Source organism: Oryctolagus cuniculus, chromosome X (assembly GCF_964237555.1).
Source record: "Oryctolagus cuniculus chromosome X, mOryCun1.1, whole genome shotgun sequence".
NCBI lineage: Eukaryota > Metazoa > Chordata > Mammalia > Lagomorpha > Leporidae > Oryctolagus > Oryctolagus cuniculus.
In genome coordinates, this window is record NC_091453.1 from 73,789,200 (window position 1) to 73,809,365 (window position 20,166).

Here is a 20,166-nt window from a genome sequence, read left to right on the forward strand (position 1 = left end):
CAGCTACTGAATGCAGAGCCTGGACTCAAATCCTGGTCTCCTGATTCCGGGACCACTGTTTTCAAAAGCTTCTGAAACTCTTTCAAATCAATTAATTAATCCTTGTAAGAATTCAGTAAAGTAGGTTAGTGTTATTTATTCTGACTTTAGACATTTGCTGAAAAAAAAAATGATTAAATGACTGTAAGCCAAAAGTGATTCTACTATAATTAAACATGTTTTTAATCACTCCCTAAAGAACAGACTATTAAGTAGGCTTATCATCTTCAGAATTAGCTTCCAGTTTCTTGTGCAACCGGTTTAAAGATCACCACTTTTCACCTGGCATATTAAATGCCTTTTATATTAAGAATAAAGCTTGTATTTCTCTTAGCAAGATTAAGCAAATACAGTCACTAGATTAGCCACCTCTTAGTGTTCCAACAGTCCTCTGATTAAATGAATAAATTTACTATTCATGGAAGGGGGTGCCTCACCTCAGGATTTGTATAAGTTATTAGAATGCATCCATTCACCTTTTGGTTTTCCTTCCAAATGACATCCTTAGGCTGTAATTTCTTCTCTTTGCTATATGGAATAGCAGGGGATGCACAATAGATTTCTTCATGTAATTTATTGTGATAGTCTCTGAATTTGGTCAAACAGTTTGCCAAAGAAGACTTTAATTAAGGTTTGCACAGAAGACGCATTAACCATTAAAGCAAACAAGTCGATATTTTTAGTTCAAAATTTGAACCGAAGTGGTCATATGATATAGACTCAGAGACAAGGTGAGTTTGGAGTTTAGGTCTTCTTGTCTTTCCTTTCTCAGATTTTCTTCCTTTTGGTATTTACTATTCTCATTCCATCTGCTTTGGCATTCCACCAGAGCTTATTTTTCCAAAAAAAGCATCTGTAGTGCCAAATTGATTTCTTATCATGATTAAAATGTGCCCCTCCCGCCAATGCCCTGATTTCAGCAAGCAGGAGTGGTGTGTGTGGCTATGGACAAAACTAAAGGTCCTAGGGAAAGTGTCTCAGATTTTATGGATGAGGAAACCAAGCCCTTAGAGTGACATGGCTGTTGGTCCAAGGGTAATGGGAGAACTGGAATTCCAATACCCTGAGAAATAACTTAATATCCGTGAGTTTTAGTTTCCTCTCCTGGCAATTAGAAATCAAGATATTTACTCTGGTTACTCTAGGGATCAAGTGTGACAGAACAAATGAAAACACTTTTGAAAACTGCAGTTTAGTACAAGTACTTAAATTTTTTTTCCATTAAGCTATGCTTATTTCCTTATTTTTAAAAAGATTTATGTATTTATTTGAAAATCAGAGTTACACAGAGAGAGGAGAGGCAGAGAGAGAGAGAGAGAGAGAGAGAGAGAGAGAAAGAGAGGTCTTCCGTCTGCTGGTTCATTCCCCAATTGGCCACAATGGCCGGAGCTGTGCTGATCCGAAGCCAGGAGCCAGGAGCTTCCTCCGGGAAGGGACCCAAGGACTTGGGCCATCTTCTACTGTTTTCCCAGGCCATAGCATAGAGCTGAATTGGAAGTGGAGCCGCTGGGACTCGAACCAGCATCCATATGGGATGCTGGCACAGCAGGCAGTGGCTTTACCCACTACACCACAGCGCCAGTCCCTCCTTATTGTTGATAACTAGTAAATGTTAGACATGCGACTCTTTCAAGTAGCTTTTGCATTTTGAAGGAAGAGGTTTTGAGGACACGTCTAACCCCAGAGGAAAAACCCAGTACAGACGCATCCCAGGGGCTCCTCATACCCCAGAGGCAGTGAACTTAGCTTTGTTGACCCATATGCTTTAGCAGTAAGAGCAAAGCATACTTTCACAGATGAGGGAGCTAAGAAGTTTGTAAGGAACCTGAAAAACTGCCTCTACAGTAGTTCAAGCATTTAGGACGGAGTTTGACTGAATTAACTTATAATTCCCTTTTAATGCTGAAGTTCTGTAACTGCGAACTTCCAATGGATTCATCTTTGCAACAGGCACCCCTCATCATGTGATTTCTCTCCAGACCTAGAAACACGAGTGCTTATCGTGTGTTACAATTGCATTGCATCCTCCTTGGGAGCACCTAATGGAGGGATAAATAAAATCTTACATGGTTTTATATGCCCAGTACTTGACATGTAGTGGGTGCTCATGACATGTTTGTCCATTGAATGAATAGGAGATATCAGTGTGGTGTAGGTCAGCTCTAGGAGAGTGAGCAGATTATTACAGTCTTTTGTTTCGAAGTCATTAAGGTGTTGGAGACTCTGGCTTGCAGAGAAAACAATAGGAAGTTCAGTTTACCTGAAGTACAGGGAGTTCTGTGATGGAGGTGGGACAGTGAGAAATGCAGCTGTGCAGTCTGGGCAGATCATCAAGGCTTTTATATGCTCAGCCATGATTTGGGATTTTTAAAAAAGATTTTATTTATTTATTTGAGAGGTAGAGTTAGAGAGAGAGAGAGAGACGGAGAGAAAGGTCTTCCAGCTGCTAAGGGTTTGCTCTCCAAATGGCAACAACGGCCGGAGCTGGGCCGATCCAAAGCTAGGAGCCACAAGCTTCTTCTGGTCTCCCATGCCGGTGCAAGGGCCCAAAAACTTGGGCCATTTTCTACTGCTTTCCCAGGCCATAGCAGAGAGCTGGATCGGAAGTGGAGCAGCTGGGACTAGAACCGGTGCCCATATGGGATTCTGGCACCGCAGCAGAGACTCAGCCCACTAAGCCACAGTGATGGCCCCCTGGATTTGGGATCTTATCTTGACAGCAATGGGGGGAAGGGAAGGGAGTAGAAAAAGATTGGAAACAAGGGTAACAATTTTTATTTTTATGCAAAGGAAATGGGTCTTGTGTGGGCCGCTAGCCCAGGTAAATTGCAGCATCTAAATCCGTGTCGTTTCGTGTGGGGGGTGGGGTGGGGCAAGAGTGGGAAGCCTGAGCAAAGCCTTAGAATCCTCAGCTGCAACCGCTCAAGGAGATCAACTTTGGCTCCAGCTTTGCCGCACAGGAGGGGCGGAGTTACTTGAATGATTCCTCAGGAGAAGGCGATTGGCCCTGGGGGAATTGGAGGGGGCGGGACTAGTCCATTGTTGCCATTGGTCCTGCGGGCAAGTTGAGGGATGGCAGCGAGGGAGGCGGAGCCCGCGAGGGCAGGCAATTGGTTAGGCGAGAGCCCACCGAGAGGAGCGAGCAGGCAGGCAGAGGAGCCCGCAGCCGGGAGCCAGGAGGCAGCCGCGGAGCGCCCACCAGGGCCGCAGCGGGGCGAGGGGTACCCCGGGCGTTGGCACTCGGGTGCGCGCCTGCGTAGCCGACTGGGATGCGGTGAGGACATTGCTGCGCCCTGTGCGCTCGACGCGAGTCATTCAACAGCTGGCCTCTGGGGCCACAGTCGCAGCGAGAGACAGGGAGTGTTGACGGTTGCGACTGCGGTGGTTGGAGGGAGACAGCGGCGGCGGCCGCGGCGGCGGTGGCGTTGGTGGCTGCAGTTCCGCTACCCCAGCGGAGCCAGGAGTGCAGGCGCAACGGTTCCTGAAGATTCCCGGTAAATGCCCTCCGCTCTGCTCGCACAGAAGGCGGCCACGTCCCGCTGCGTCTTAGCTGACCGGCCGGCTGGCCTGGCCTACTAGCGGAGCTATGGATGCCTCGCAGACAGGGCCACTCGGGACCCTTGGTGAGGCTTGGGGGCGGGCTGCACTGGAGACCCGGGTCGCCTCGCATGCCCCAGGAGTATCAGGTTTCCCAAAGATGCGCTTAGACTCTTGCCCTGGTCCTCTCCCTTCACCCTAAACCCTCCTGCACCTCCCCGGGGCCCGGGCACCGCACTAGGGGGAGCTCTGACACCCACTCCAGAGCTAACTCGACTCACGGCTCCTTCCGAGGTCACTGGAGGCATTCCCCTGGGGTATGTTGGCAGTAACATCCCGCTAATGGGAACTGAAGGTGCCCTCTCTTGCTCCACCGACACGCCAAGGGCCCCGGGCGCTCAGCTTTTCCCTGCTTCCCTGTTTCCGCCGCATTCAGCCAATTAATTATTAGCAGGGCTCCTCCACCCCATGACTCGGTCGGCTTCAGGGACTTCTCAACAGACTCAGTCTCAGCTTGAGGTTTCCAGTGCGGACGAAATAAGACCATTTCCAATCTGACCGGGAGAACAAGGCTCACTCACAGAGCTTTCAGGGTGTGGGATGTAAGCTCTTGAGCTGGGGGCGGGGAAGAAGCAAGTTGGGGAAGGCCAGGCTATAGGAAAAAATGTAATTCTAGCAAGCGGGGACATCCTAATGTTGGAAGTTGCGACTGTGCCTGCTTTGCATTTGATCTGCTTTCTGTGATTTGGATATAAAGCCTATCATTACAGGAGCATTTTGGATGCTGCTGACTCCAAGGGGTGACTTGCACCGAAAGGCTGGGTTCCAGCATGGGGGGACTTGTCACCCTTGGGGGAGAGTGCTTTTCATTTTCTTAGCGTCTTTTCTAGTTTGGGCATATGTTCTCAAAGATCATGCCCATTCTGACCTATGTCTTTCTGCCTGCCTGTGTCCTAACTTGGGAACTTGATGTTCTTGACCTTAAACTTATGAAGCACCATTGGCAGGGCTCAGTCTTCATGCTGAGAAAACCATTCTTGGGATAATATACTTGTCACCTCTCACATTCTGATTGTTTGTGTGCCTTTTAGGACATGTAGCATTCCAGTAGTCATGTTTTTCTATGCCCTGTTTTTAGTTTTTATGATTTTTTTTGGGGGGGGGGAGGGTCTTCTCAAATCATGGATTAACTTGAAGCATGGAGTAACTTCATGAAGATATTTTTCCTTCGACTCTTGTTAGGCACCGAGAAAGGTGAGAGTGGAAAAGCCCATTGGCTGGTGCTCAGGGGATCCCAGCTGTCAACATACATGGGACTGACTTGAGGTGCCATACCACTGGGGTAGATCAGCACAGGGCACTCGGAGGCCATCTTGGCTTCTGTAGTGGATCCCAAGCTTTCCATTTCACCCAAGCCAGAGACAGTACTTGCAGTGTAGCCCATTTGTTCAGGTTCTCGGTCATCACTCATGGGAAGAGAGTGGCCTTTGACTGGTTTCATGTGTCATGGCCAACATGAGAAGAAAAGGTGAGGCACGGAGGTTAGGAAAGAAACGTGTTGGGTACAACATTGTGTGAGTGTGAGTGTGTGTGTGTGTGTATGTGTATGAGAGAGAGACAGAGACAGACAGACAGACACAGAGAGACTTACTGACAAGCATTGAAGCAGTTCTCTACCAGTGAGACTAGCTGTGTGTTCATCTCTCAGTATGCATTCCTGACTATGCTAGAAGAAAGGACTTTTGCTGAGTTGTTTTACAGCCAGCATGGTGTTAGTTGTGAGTGTCTCTGATCTAATGTCCACTTGGGTCTATGGGTTCTGTGATACATCCAACATATTTCTGGCACTGTAAGAAACTCTAAAGTCAAGCTGTGGCTGAGGCAGATTAATGCCTGAGACACAGAGCAAATGTGGACAGCATGGAATCCAGTGATGCTTTACTCAGAAAAGACAGCATAAGGTCTGAAGCACTTACAGAAGCAGAGGAAGATCAGTGAAAATTGAGTAGCCATAAGAATATTAAGAGCTCCCATTAACTGAACACTTGTTGGAGGTTAAGTACTTTATTTGCATCATTTCATTTACTTCTTCTAAAATCCTGTAAGGTAGGCACTGTTACAGGTTGAGCATCCCTAACACAAAAATCCAAACTCTGAAATGCTCCAAAATTGGAAACTTTGAGTACTGACAAGAGACCACAAGTGGAAAATTCCACATGTGACCTCAGGAGACAGGTTGTAGTCAAAAGGCAGGTGTGCTAAAATATTGCATCATATTACCTTCAGATGATGTGTATTAGATGCCTATGAAACATAAATGAATTTCATGTTTAGACATGGTTCTTATCCCCAAAACATCTCATTATGTGTATGCACATATTCCAGAATAAAAAAAAATCTGAAATCCTAAGCACTTCTCTCATCCCAAGCATTTCAGATAAAGGATGCTCAACTTATATCATCTTCAGAAGCTCAAAGACACGCCCCAGGACATCACTCAGCTGATCAATGTCTGCTTGATGCCAGCTCTTGAGTTTGAAAGTGTTTGTTTTCATTGTCACAAGAAGGTTTTATAACAGAGCCGAGATGTGAGCAAGACTTTGAAGGGTGGGTAGCATTTAAATGAGAGAAGGTATTTGGCGGAGGGGATCAACATCATTGAAGGAACTCAAAGAGACTGGCCCAACTGGAGGGGAGCACACACACACAGGTACATTGATAAAATATATAGGGCTGGTGATGTGAGGTGGGATCATGTTTTGGAGAATCCTGAAGGGAACTTATGATTTGATGGAGTTAGAAATAAAGAATGTTGAGAATTTCTGAGCAAGGAAAAACATGACAAAAACAGTACCAATTACCTGGTGCGACTTACTCGTCCTTTCTGGAAAACCTTGCCCAACTGTCAGCATATTTAACTCTTGATTCAAGTTTCCTGAGCCCTTGGAGAATATCAGATGCATGGAACTGAACAGACTCCTGGGCTCGATGTGCAGAGAGCAAGCTAGAGGCTCTGGGTCACATTCTGCCCTCGATGGGTATGTTTCAGCATAAACAATGTGTAAAGAAGCAATTGAATTAGGGGTCAACACTGAAGAAGCAGAAGATCTATACACAGTAGGATTTCCAGCTTATCTGGAAATGGCAGAAGGTCTGGTCTGCGCTTCACCTGTGGAAGGCAGAGCTGTACAGAGCTGACTCCTTCCGTTGGGGGCTGAATACTCTACTTTTCTCCACTCCCATCCAGTCCCCAGCCCCCATTCTTGGGACCTAACTGGCCCTGTAGGTCCCGACCCCCTGCTCAAGGGAAACAGAGCCCCACCTGGGAAGATTCTAATCTGGGGCTGGCTTCTCATTTTTCTGAATAATTAGGAATTGTCAGACATGCCAGAGAACTGTCTCTGAAGTGCAAATAATCCTGGCCTGTGGGGGTGCTGTTGAAATCATTGAGGAAGCCCTTGGTTGCCAGGGACTGGGCTTTGTCCACAGTTAACACCTGTCCTCTGGCCTGGGACCAAAAGCCGGCTGTGAAAGGGCCTCAAAGAGACATTCTGAGGGACCTTGCTGTCCTCCTTTATCCTTTACTTGGACTCAGATTTTCTTGCCGAGTACTTCGTGTATAGGTCCTGGGTCAAATGACAGAAAAACTATGGGGGAGAAAACAACTCAAGAGACTACCTACAAGGTAGCATGGAGAACATATTCATCTGGAAGGTCCTAAAGCACACCACGTGTTCCAGAGGGACAGGTGCAAGCTACTTCGGGGTTGGCATTTAGGGTGGGGGGCTCTTCATTTGTGGTCTGTCTGGGAACTGCGGGGCATTTGGCATCACTGGCCCCCTCCTTACTAAAGGGGTATGGTGCCCTTCCCTGTGCCAGGTGTTGTGACAGCTACAACTGTTCCTAATGTTCTTGAAGGGAGCAAGATTGGGCCTGTTTAAAAACCAACTAAGGCATATTCCCAGGGATTTGAACACTCATCTCATGTGAAAGAATGATAAGTTCACTTATCGCATATTTGTGGCCCAAAGTACCCTAGGCCTCTCAGGCACTTACTATTTTCTTACTTAGATTCTGGTTAATTGTCTTAATTTCTTTCTTTTCCTAGACACAATTCTTTGAGGGTGATGCATCACTGTAGCCCCCAAAGTGTCTTTAACAGAGTAGCTGCTTGGTAGGTACACATGGATGCATCTTGATGTTCGCTGATTAATGGTAGGAGTTTCAGAAGTCTAAAAGAACAAGCAAGTGGGCATTGTCATTTCACTTTGGTCTGGAGGTGACCTTTCAAATGTGAAAATAGCATCGTTTCAATGGAGTTCTTGAGAAAAGTGTCCGTTTTAGTTAAGATTTAGCATCGATTATGTTTCTACTGTGTGCCAGGCACTGTTCTAGGCTCTGAAGACATAATGGTGTGCCAGACAGATGCAGCCCTTGCCTTCGTGGGACTTATGGACTTGTGGGGTAGGGGACACAGGCAGGTAAAAAAGCAAGTCAGCAGCCGGTGCTGCGGCTCAATAGGCTCATCCTCTGCCTACCGGCGCCGGCACACCGGGTTCTAGTCCCGGTCGGGGCACCAGATTCTGTCCCGGTTGCCCCTCTTCCAGGCCAGTTCTCTGCTGTGGCCCGGGAGTGCAGTGGAGGATGGCCCAGGTCCTTGGGCCCTGCACCCCATGGGAGACCAGGAGAAGCACCTGGCTCCTGCCATCAGATCAGCGCAGTGCGCCGGCCGCAACACGCTGGCTGCGGCGGCCATTGGAGGGTGAACCAACGGCAAAGGAAGACCTTTCTCTCTCTCTCTCTTTCTCACTGTCCACTCTGCCTGTCCAAAAAAAAAAAAAAAAAGCAAGTCAGTAAATGCACATGAAGATGGGATAGTTAGTCACAGTAAACTAAAATGAGGTGTTATACTACAAGCGCCAAGGGTGAGAGTGGTGCTACTTCAGAGAGGGTTTGGGGTAGACATCTCCAGGGAGGTGACATACAAAGCCAAATGTGAACAACTAGGAGCTGGTCAGGAGAAAATCTTGGGGCAGAGCACTTCAGAGGCAGGGAAGCCTAAATGCAAAGGCCCTAAGGACTGAACCTAGTGCCTCTGCGGCACAGTAGAAAGGCCAGTGAGGCTGGGATGGAAAGAACAAGAGCAGTAGGAGAGATGGGAATGGAATGAGTTGAAAGAGGCGGGCAGAGGCCATATTTTGAGGGTAAGCAGTTTGAATTTCCACGGGAGGGTTTTGAAAAGAGGAATCAGTTGATCCGATTTAAGGTTTTAAAAAAAATCACTTTGGCTGCTGCGTAGAATCTCTTGGGGGTGAGAATGGAAGAAGAGAGATCAGCTACACAGTAATTCGCAATAACCCAGGTGGGAGATCATGATGACTTTGACCGAGGGGTTAAGGAGTAGCAGTGGAGGAAGAAATAGATTTGGACTGTGTTGTCAGGGTGGAGTCAAAAGGACTTGCCAAAGGATAGAGTTGGAGAGGAAGGGAGGTCCCCAGCTTGAGCACCTACTGGAAGGGTGGCTTTTTTTTAGGGAAATGAGATTCCCTGGGTAGAGGAAGCAAGTTGAAGGTGGAAGACAGATTTTGGGGATGGAAATTCAGAGCTCTGATGCATGTGTTAGGTAGAGATGCCAGAGAAACATTCAACTAGAGACACTGTATAGGCAGCTGAATAGCAATACAAGGGTTGGCCGGAGCTTCAGCTTACATAAAATTAAATGCACGTTCAAATGTCTTTTTTTTTTTTTTTTTTTTGACAGGCAGAGTGGACAGTGAGAGAGAGAGACAGAGAGAGAAAGGTCTTCCTTTTGCCGTTGGTTCACCCTCCAATGGCCGCCGCTGCAGCCGGCGCACCGCGCTGATCCTGGCAGGAGCCAGGAGCCAGGTGCTTTTCCTGGTCTCCCATGGGGTGCAGGGCCCAAGCACCTGGGCCATCCTCCACTGCACTCCCTGGCCATAGCAGAGAGCTGGCCTGGAAGAGGGGCAACCGGGACAGAATCCGGCGCCCCAACCGGGACTAGAACCCGGTGTGCCGGCGCCGCAAGGTGGAGGATTAGCCTATTGAGCCACGGCGCCGGCTATGTTCAAATGTCTTTAAGCTGCCATTACATACTAACAAAAGTAGCCACAGTAAAGTTGCTAATGACCCCATGTCAGCAGGGCTGCAAGGGAATCAGTCTGTTAATTCTGCTGGTGGCCTGATCAATTCACTTAATCTTTCAGGAGGACGATTTGACAGGATGTAATGAGCCATGTAACCTTACTATCCTTGATGTGATAATGTGTTTTAAGGAAATAATTTTTAAAAAAAGATCTGTGCAAAGACTTCCATGGCAGTGTCTTTCTCGTAGTAGTAATATAGAGGAGGAGTACTCTTTTGCAAAGAGCAATGCTCTTTGAAAAATCAACTGGAAAACCAAATCCTTTTGGAGGAGGACTATCTTACCAAAGAATGTAGTTACTCTCTGTAGAGTTTCCATAGACTTTGTCTCTCTGGAGAATTTCATTTTTTAAAAAGATTTATTTATTTATTTGAAAGTCAGAGTTACAGAGAGAAGGAGAGGCAGAGAGAGAGAGAGAGAGAGAGAGAGAGAGATCGATCGATCTTCCATCCACTGGTTCACTCTCCAATTGGCTGCAATGGCCGGAGCTGTGCTGATCCAAAGCCAGGAGCTAGGAGCTTCTTCCAGGTCTCCCACGTGGGTGCAGGGGCCCAAGAACTTGGTCCATCTTCTACTGCTTTCCCAGGCCATAGCAGAGAGCTGGATGGATCAGAAGTGGAGCAGCTGGGACTCTAACCGGTGCCCATATGGGATGCCAGCACTGCTCTACCCGTTATGCCACAGCGCTGGCTCCAGTATCAAGAATTTCTACAGACACTCTTGGTAGGGATACAATTGAGAAGTGTGTTGACCACATTAGTATCCGAAATTGATACTAAAACCAGATCGTGAGGGTACATAAGCACAACTGTACAAATCTCACCTGCTGTTCATGCTGAAAATTGAAAATGTACATTTAAAAAAAAATTTAGGGCCGGCGCCGTGGCTCAATAGGCTAATCCTCCACCTTGCGGCGCCGGCACACCGGGTTCTAGTCCCGGTTGGGGCGCCGGATTCTGTCCCGGTTGCCCCTCTTCCAGGCCAGCTCTCTGCTATGGCCAGGGAGTGCAGTGGAGGATGGCCCAGGTGCTTGGGCCCTGCACCCCATGGGAGACCAGGAAAAGCACCTGGCTCCTGGCTCCTGCCAGGATCAGCGCGGTGCGCCGGCTGCAGCGGCGGCCATTGGAGGGTGAACCAACGGCAAAAGGAAGACCTTTCTCTCTCTCTGTCTCTCTCTCTCACTGTCTACTCTGCCTGTCAAAAAAAAAAAAAAATTTATCTGCTTATGACCTTGTACCTGTTTTCTCTCTGGCAGAATGTTCCCTGGTTAGGATGCCACAGTACAGTTGTTCACCATGAAGGGTTCACAAGAACGTGGCTTCTCCAATCTTTCTTCCTTTGATTACATTTCGACATAAGGTATTGGGTAATATTCTATTCTGTGAAATTGATATTCAAATACGTTTACCTTGGGGGTTTTAAATGGTTGCAAAATACTGCTGATCTCAGAAACTGCTTAGTAATGCAAAGCACAGTCCCATGTGAAGGTTGCTTTTCTCCTGTAGGTGGCGACTGGTGGGCAGAACCTTGCTCATAATTTTCAGATAGTGATGATCGAACTAGAATCAAAACGTTGGTAACTTCCTGACATGCATTTCACAGTAGAAATACTCTGATTATTCAGTGAATGAGACAAACGTGTGGAAGATACTCAGCCTCATTCGTTGAAATCCCTGATAGCCTGGTTTTCGTTGTTGTTTTGTTTTTTCACGTGAGGAAAAAGCAGGGAGTGCACTTTAACGGCATTATTCTTAAGTTGACACAAGGTGAAAAGCCGCATTGCTGGCTGAAGGTGTCTGGAGAGAGAAGTGTTCAACAAAAATATTCCTGGTGCTGAAGAAAGGACACACAACTAAAATACTGGTCAGGCTAGTCTGCCACGTGCTCTGTGCATATTTTTAAAAACAGCTCCCTCCCTTTCTGTCATAGAATAATTTCTGTACACACTATCCTGTAGAGTTACGCAAATGTATTCGCATAGCAAGACCTGGCACAAACTTGTCTTTAGTTAGCTTATTTTTCATTAGCCTGAGACACTCAAAACTCTTTGCTTTCACAAACATCACCACATAAAAGAAACCTTAGGACGATCTTTTAACAGAAAGAACAAAACAGGAAGTTAGGTTGCCCAAAGAGGTGCATTAACATGAATCTGGCTTTCCTCAGTGTAGGACCAAAATTCCCCACACTGCATTCTACCTTAGAGCTGATTTTCTTTAAGTGGGGGCACAAAAGGTTCTGAGCAGGACTGTGACATTTCGTTGTTGCAAAGTTATCCGTACTGAGTGGGTCCCCAGAAGTCTCCTCCTTTCTGTCCAGAAAGCCCTCTGTGTCCCCACCAAGTGCTTTCAGACCATCTTATTTGGGGACTTTTGGTCCTCCAGCAGGCTATATTCTTACTATTGCAAAACTAAGTACCCTTCATTTTCATGATGCGACTCTAAAGTTATCCGAGATCAGAGCATCTGGTAAGCCTCAGATAATTTGAAAATGTTGTGTGGTTAATGATGTGTCAGAATACTTGAACTGTTCACCCGTGACATCTTGACTGAAAAGCCAGGGACTATTTTGACATGGTCAGGACTTACTGGGATTCTATACTATCCAGAAAACTGAAAATTGGCTAGGTTGATTTGACCCAAGTAGATTTTGGCTGCCCTCTTGACTTCCATAAATGTGTTGATATACTGTTATGCACCTTTAATGCTTTCAGGATGACTATGGTTCAAAAGCCTGGAGAAGAAAGAAAGGTAGCAAAAAGATACTTTGAAAGAGGATATTGAGTTCCACAGATGATCCTTTTTTCTGTGTGTGTGTGTGTGTGTGTGTGTGTGTTTTGTGAAGAAACTCAAGACAACAAATACTTGTGGGAATGAGAAAGAACAAAAAAAGGATGGATGACTATTTTATGATTCAAGTGCTTTTTTACAGGTCTAGGTTATTTTTCTAATCAAAAATACTTGAGTTGTATCAGATGTATCTCTCTAGTGTCTCCTGAAATGAAAGGAGATATTGGAGTGATTTTGGGTGCAAACTGTACAGAATTTATTGAGTTTATGCTGCAATCCTTTTAGCCCTGTGCCCTGTGAGGATATCTCCAGTCTGTTTCCTTTAATCCATTCTTTTATTTACTGTCACACAGTCAGCTTTGCTACTAAATGTAGAGACAAGGAAGATGGAAAATGGCCAGATGCTAGAGAAAGCAGCCACATTCCCTGGGAATCTCTTAGCAGTGTTCTGGCATTGGGAGTATGTGGAGTGAAATGTTTTAGTAAAGCTATGTACACAAGATACTGCTAGAATGCACACTGTATAAACAGTATTGAATAGCTATAATTTTTTTTCAAGTTTACAGGAGCTCCCATTTGCTTCTGCAAAGGTGTTAAAGAATAAGTCATCTCAGTAATGTTGCTTTTAATCACGAGGATAGAAGAAAGATACGTGCATGTGAGTGGAAAGAACAGAGAGGCCATGGTGGAACACAGTAGTAGAACATGGGGATAATTAAAAATACATGCATTAAAATTTGACCTTTGGCTAATTGATGGAGGGCATAATTATAGCATTCTTTGCTATCAAGGCTTGGTTTATGCTAGCCTCTGAAAACTTTACTGAATAAATTAAACTCTGCATATGACAGTGTTTGGTGAAAGTTATGGAAACTCATTCATTAATTCTACTATTTCTTTTGAATGGAACACAGGATTACTGAGTGGCAAATTGGAAGACAAGTTTTGATGTAAGGAATCAGTTGCCTGCATAGTGTAGTACTTGATCTCAGGGACTCAACATGTTGCAATAAATTTGATTAATATATAAGTATACATAAAATACATAGTAGGACAATTACAGTTTGAATTTGATTCAAAAATTGGCACATTTAAGCTTGGAATTGAGAAAGTATTCTGATTTAGAGGAAAGTACCTGTTAAAGTTGAATATTACATGAAAGTTTTCCAGGAACATCTGTTTTTGCTGTTACAAAATGGCTCATTGATGACTTGAACCTTCTGCAGTCAGATCAGTGGCTGCTGAGAGTTGGCAGAAGGACTATGAAGGGACACGAGGGACTTTTGGGAGGACGATGGGCATTTTTGGTACCTTGCTTATGGTGATGATTTCACAGGTGTGCATGCAAACAAGCATGCTTCAGAAGATGCATGGAAAACGGAATTAAAAGCTAATCTTATTTTGGCCCAAACAATTTTGAAATCATATGTATGAGGTCCTTCAAAAAGCACATGGAAAGTACGTATTATGAAGAAACTATTCAACATTTTCTACACCGAAATAAATTTAGCTTTTAAATTCTATTTCCATGAACTTTTTGAAGTCAAAGCTTATCAAAGTGTGCACTTTTGGTATATGTGAAGTTTATATCATAAAGTATATGTGGTTTAATGTATATCAATTGTTTTTCTGAACCACATAGATATTGAATGTAGCATAAGTATTTAACAGTGGAAGTAAAAACTTGCATAGTAAGTGAACGATTTTAAGCCTAATCATTTCATACTCTAGCTGTTATTTACGGTATAAATGATTGTCTATTCTCATTTCACTTAACAATCATCTGCCCCAGAGGATTTGTTTCCTGAAATTTAAGAGAAAGTTGTTCATACAGGTCCTTTGCATGTTTATGTTACAGATGACCACTAGCATTCTATGGGATGTTATTTTTCTCAATCTGAAATCAATGCAGGGATAAATGGTCTCTCAGTGACAGACTCTGAGCTGCAGAGGTGAATAGCTTCTCCACTTTCTGAGTAAGATTAAGTCAGCAATAGTGGCGCTTCAAAGAGAGCTAGTAAGATTATTAGAGGAGGACAAAGAGTGCCTCACTGTGGGTTTTTAATAAAATCCAAGCTTAGAAAAATGTACTGCTCTTTTTAAAATGCCAAGGACCAGGGTTGATCTCAGAGACTCCTAGTAGTCCCATAACCTTAGCAAGAGTGAAAAATCCAGGCTTTAGTTTTTTAGAAAAATGAGATGCCAGACATATAGCGCAGTTACCAATTTTTAACAGCTATCTGCCCCCTGCATTTATTTCTTTTCAAGATGTATTTTTATTCCTCTGAGTTAAAAATCTCAAGCTATATAAAGCTTTGAGAGATCTAATGTTATCAAGCATATAAAATGAACTCATACCCAAGGTAAGCTATATTTATATAGCATCATAACATTGCTAGTTTGCTAAATTCACATTTTATTAGGATCTGCTTTGTTAAAACCTGTTTTCTGCCATCATTGTTCATGTCCATAGTCCCAAAGTTCACGTAAGCATACAATTTGTAAAACTGCCTTCTTCATTTAGTTTGACTATGCCAAATAAAGAATAATTATTAAAATAATAATTTTTAAATAAAGTTCCATTCATCAAAGTAATGTATGTTCTGAGTCCCGTAACTCACAAAGTCTCTGGAATGTCAAGCGGTATCTTTGATAAGAATTTCGGTGATGCTTTAATGTTTTCCTTGGAATAATGTATGAGATTAACTGCCTTCAAGGGACAAAGATGACTTCACAACACCAATGGCCACTTAAAAAAAGCCTTTTTCGAAAGGGTAATCCTGGAACAAAGTGCCTAATTTCCCATCTATTAAGAATTTGTATAGAAAAGAGCTATACCACATAAATACCAAATGTAGATAGGATGCCACCTGAATTTATTCAGAAGATCACCCAACTTCATGATCTAAAGCAATTAAGACATCAAAATATAAAAGAGGCAGCAATAGTCTGAGGTGAACATTAAAAAAAAAAGTTTAAACCTCCCAAGTACTTGAAAATAGTTACCTACAGTTGATATACATATATTTATACTTTTCCTCTGTAAAAGAGAGTTTTTAGTTAAATATAAAATGTATAAATGTAGTGTGCACTGATTCATAAGTTAAAGCTAAAAACAGCAAAGCTCAAAATTGTAAATCCAATTTTTTTTAAAGATTTATTTATTTGAAAGAGTTACAGAGAGGGAGGAGAGGGAGAGAGGGAGAGGAGGGAGGGAGGGAGGGAGGGGGAGAGAGAGAGAGAGAGAGGTCTTCTATCCACTAGTTCACTCCCCAGATGGCCGCAATGGCTGGAGCTGCGCTGATCTGAAGCCAGGAGCCAGGAGCTTCCTCTGGGTCTCCTATGTGGGTGCAGGGGTCCAGGGACCTGGGCCATCTTCCACTGCTTTCCCAGGCCATAGCAGAGAGCTGGATTGGAAGTGGAGCAGCCGGGTCTCGAACTGGCACCCATATGGGATGCCGGCGCTTCCGGCCAGGGTGTTAACCTACTGTGCCACAGCCAGTCCCTGTAAATCCAACTTTAAAAAATCTGCAAATTGCAAGAAGAATGCCTCACTGTCTCTGTGTCAGCTAAGGATTTTATTAGAAGGAGCATCAGCTTCTTCACTGGGATCTTGCTACTAGACAGGAGTTCTGGAGAAAACATTTTAGAATTTACATTCTCAGTATCTTGTTGGGTAGAAAACAAGATGCAAGCATGGACCTTGCATACTTCATCCATAGTGCATATGCTTAGCTAGAAATCATGGTAGTGTTCCCAGAACCCTCTGTCAGAATTACAGCAGTATGCAGTGGAGTGTCTTTTTTTTTTTTTTTAAGATTATTTATGGGGCCAGTGCTGTGGCATAGCAGGTTAAAGCTGCTGCCTGCGTGCTGGTATCTCATATGGGTACCAGGTAGACCCAGCTGCTCCTCTTCCAATCCAGCTCTCTGTTATTGCCTGGGAAAGCAATGGCTCAAGTCCTTGGGCCCCTGCACCTGTGTAGGAGACCCAGAGGAAGCTCCTGGCTTCCGATGGGTGCAGCTCTGGCTTTTGTGGCCAATTGGGGAGTGAACCAGTGGATGAAAGACCTCGCTCTGCCTCTCCATCTCTCTCTATGTAACTCTGACTTTCAAATAAATAAGTAAATCTAAAAAAAAAGATTTATTTTTATTTATTTATTTGAAAGTCAGTTTCAGAGAGAGAGGAGAGGCAGAGAGAAGTGGGGGGGGGGGGCTCTGCCAACCTGAACCATTTGAGGTAGCTGGAGTATCATAAACTGTTTCTGGGTTTCTATGAGAACAACTGGTTTTTGGGAAAACCTCCTACATTTTGAGTTACACTGGTCACATATGTAAAGATTTCCTTCTAAAGGTTCAGTGTCTTAAATTGGCCAACATTTTGGTGCTCACACCATGGCTCACTTGGTTAATCCTCTGCCTGCGGTGCCGGCATCCCATGTGGGTGCCAGGTTCTAGTCCCGGCTGCTCCTCTTCCAGTCCAGCTCTCTGCTGTGGCCCGGGAAGGCAGTGGAGGATGGCCCAAGTGCTTGGGCTCCTGCACCCGCATGGGAGACCAGGAGGAAGCACCTGGCTCCTGGCTTCGAATTGGCGCAGCTCCAGCCATAGTGGCCATTTGAGGGGTGAACCAATGGAAGGAAGACCTTTCTCTCTGTCTCTCTCTCTCACTGTCTATAACTCTACCTGTCAAATAAAAAAAAATGGCCAACATTTCAATTATCAGACATGGCTAGAAAACAGTATCTTTTTCACTGCATTGATGTCTTTCTGGAAATTCCAGTGACACGTCCCAGAAAGGTGTTTGATTTATTATCACATGCAAGACATGTAACCTAAGAAGTCCATGAAAAATGTTATTTGCAGCATTCAGAACTTCCTTGGTAAATTTCCTTTGACAAGTAAGGATGCGAGGTGGTAAGCTGGTACCAGTTGTCTCCAGTTTATGTTCTGTTTTATCTAAAAGTTCACGAAGAAATTCCTGAGCATCTTGCTGGGCTTTACAATGAAAAGCAGGAATTAGTCTCCACACTGAGTGTAGCATAGGAAATGGTGAGACCAAGGCCTACTTTTCAGACCACAGGACTTGGAACAAAGTATGCTAACTCATGACAGAGAGAAATGTACTGTGAATCTGAATCTGTAGAATGATTAAATTCCATCTTTCTAGTTTTTGAAGCTCCACCACTTAGTCCTGATGGTAAGCTTGAGTGTCTGGAGCCAACACAGCCTTTTATTTTCGGGGGGTGGGGTGGGGGTATTCATTCATTTGGTATACTACTGTATCTGTGACTGCAGGATACTTATAAGATCTTGTCTTGCCACTAGCTGTTACAGCCCCTAATCAGTTCAGATCAAGCTTTAAAAAGCACCGGATTCTGTCCCGGTTGCCCCTCTTCCAGGCCAGCTCTCTGCTGTGGCCAGGGAGTGCAGTGGAGGATGGCCCAGGTGCTTGGGCCCTGCACCCGCATGGGAGACCAGGAAAAGCACCTGGCTCCTGGCTCCTGCCATCGGATCAGCGCGGTGCGCCGGCCGCAGCGCGCCGACCTTTCTCTCTGTCTCTCTCTCTCACTGTCCACTCTGCCTGTCAAAAAATTTAAAAAAAGGCATTTTCAGGTGGGCATTGTGGCACAACAGGTTAAGCCTCGGCTTGGGATTCCTGCGTCTCATATCAGAGTGCTTGGTTCCAGTTGTGACTACCCTCGTTTCGGATGCAGCTTCCTGCTAAAGCAAACTCTGGGAGGCAGCAGTGTCTGCTCAAGTAATTTAGTCCCAGCCACCTGCCTGAGTGACCTGGATCGAGTTCCTGGCTCCTGGCTTGGGCCTGGCCTAGCCCTGGCTGTTTTGGGCATTTGGGGAATGAACCAGCAGATGAAATCAATCAATCGATCAATCAGTCAATCAATCAATCTCTCTCTCTTTCTCTCTTTCTGTTTTTCCCTCTCTCTCCAACAGTCTGCTTTTCAAATAAATAATTTTTTTTAAAAAAAGCAATAGAATATTTTACACTGTTATTCTGCAGCTTGATTTTTTTTTTCTAAAATATCATGGATATTCTTCCTTGTCAGTAAGTCTATAGACTGCTTTGGGTAGTATGAAAACTAACAATATTAGATCTTCCAATCCATGAAATAGGACATCTTTCCATTTTGGGGGGGGGGGTTGTCCTTTTCAATTTAGTTAATCAGTGTTTCATAGTTTTCATCTTAGAGTTCTTTCACAACCTTTGTTAATTTTATTTCTGGCTATTTTTATAGCTTTTGTAAATGAGATTGTTTTATTTATTTCTTTTTCAACTACTTTGTTATTATTGTATAGCAATGCTGCTCAGTCTTGTGTGTTAATATTATATCCTGAAGCTTTACTGGATTCATTTGTTAGTTCTAACAGTTTTTTGATGGAGTCTTTAGGTTTTTTGATATATAAGATCATGTTGTCTGTACTCAAGAATAATTTGACTTCTTCCTTTCTAATTTGAATGCCTTTTATTTATTTCTCTTACCTAATTGCTCTGACTAGGACTTCTGGAGGCCGTTTTTAAAAAGATTTATTTATTTTGAAAGTCAGAGTTACACATATAGAGAAGGAGAGGCAGAGAGAGAGGTCTTCCATCTGTTGCTTCACTCCCCAGATGGTCACAACAGCCAGAGCTGTACCCATCCGAAGCCAGGAACCAGGAGCTTTTTCTGGGTCTCCTACGTGGGTGCAGGGGCTGAAGGACTTGGGCCGTCTTCCACTGCTTTCCCGGGCCATAGCAGAGAGCTGGATCGGAAGTGGAGCAACTGGGACTCGAACTGACGCCCATATGGGATGATGGCACCACAGGCAGCAGCTTTACCCTCTATGCCACAGCGCCGGCCCCTGAAGGCCATTTTTAAAATTTAATAACAGTTGGATTTTCTTCAGAAAATCAGTTCTTTATAGTCATCCATTTTATCAAACATTTTGAATTTTTGGTAATTTCTAAATATCAAATCCATGATAAAATAATTTAGAGGGGCCAGTGCTGTGGTGCAGCAGGTTAAGTCATAGCCTACAGTGCCAACATCCCATAAGAGCATGGATTCAAGTCCTGGTTGCTCTACTTCCAATCCAACTCCCTGCTAATGCACCTGGGAAAGTAGTGGAAGATGGCTCAAGTCCCTGGGCTCCTGTATCCACATGGAAGACCTAGAAGAAGCTCCTGGTTCCTGGCTTCAGCCTGGCTGAGCCCTGCTCGTTGAGGTCATTTGGGGAGTGAACCAGTGGAGGAAGATCTACTTGTCTACCTTTCTATCTCTCTCTCTCTAAATCTGCCCTTCAAATAAATAAATCTTTTTAAGAAGATTTACAAATTGAACCCCATCATGGCTATTTTAAATAATATAACCCAAGCTTTGGAATCAGTCTAAAAGAAGCATCCTACAATGTTTAAAAAAAGGCAGTATCATTGGAATAAATGCAGAGAGCTTGACAAACCTGATTACTTTGAAGTGAATAACTCTATTTTAGGTGTATTTTTTTCTGGATTGTTTTTCTAAAGATTTCTTTATTTATTTGAAGGTCAGAGTTACAGAGAGAGAGGCAGGCAGGCAGACAGATAGATCTTCCATCGGCTCGTTCACTTCCCAAATGCACACAATAACCAGGGCTGGGCCAGGCT

At 44.4% G+C, this 20,166-nt stretch overlaps 1 protein-coding gene and 1 pseudogene across 2 annotated transcripts in view; one reads left to right on the plus strand and one right to left on the minus strand.

The window, feature by feature from the left end:
• Nucleotides 1–3,106: 3,106 nt before the first annotated feature.
• Nucleotides 3,107–20,166, plus strand: part of LOC100353812 (A-kinase anchor protein 17B) — a 39,666-nt gene continuing 22,606 nt past the window's right edge. Inside the window, exons 1-2 of one of the 2 annotated variants that reach the window (XM_051827340.2) lie at nt 3,107–3,533; nt 10,995–11,098. The gene's annotated coding sequence lies outside the window, so the exon portion shown is untranslated. The remainder of the gene's footprint in view (nt 3,534–10,994; nt 11,099–20,166) is intronic. The other variant, XM_070067100.1, reaches the window with a different exon arrangement.
• LOC103351940 (ubiquitin carboxyl-terminal hydrolase 44 pseudogene) lies at nt 7,709–19,869 on the minus strand (annotated as a pseudogene).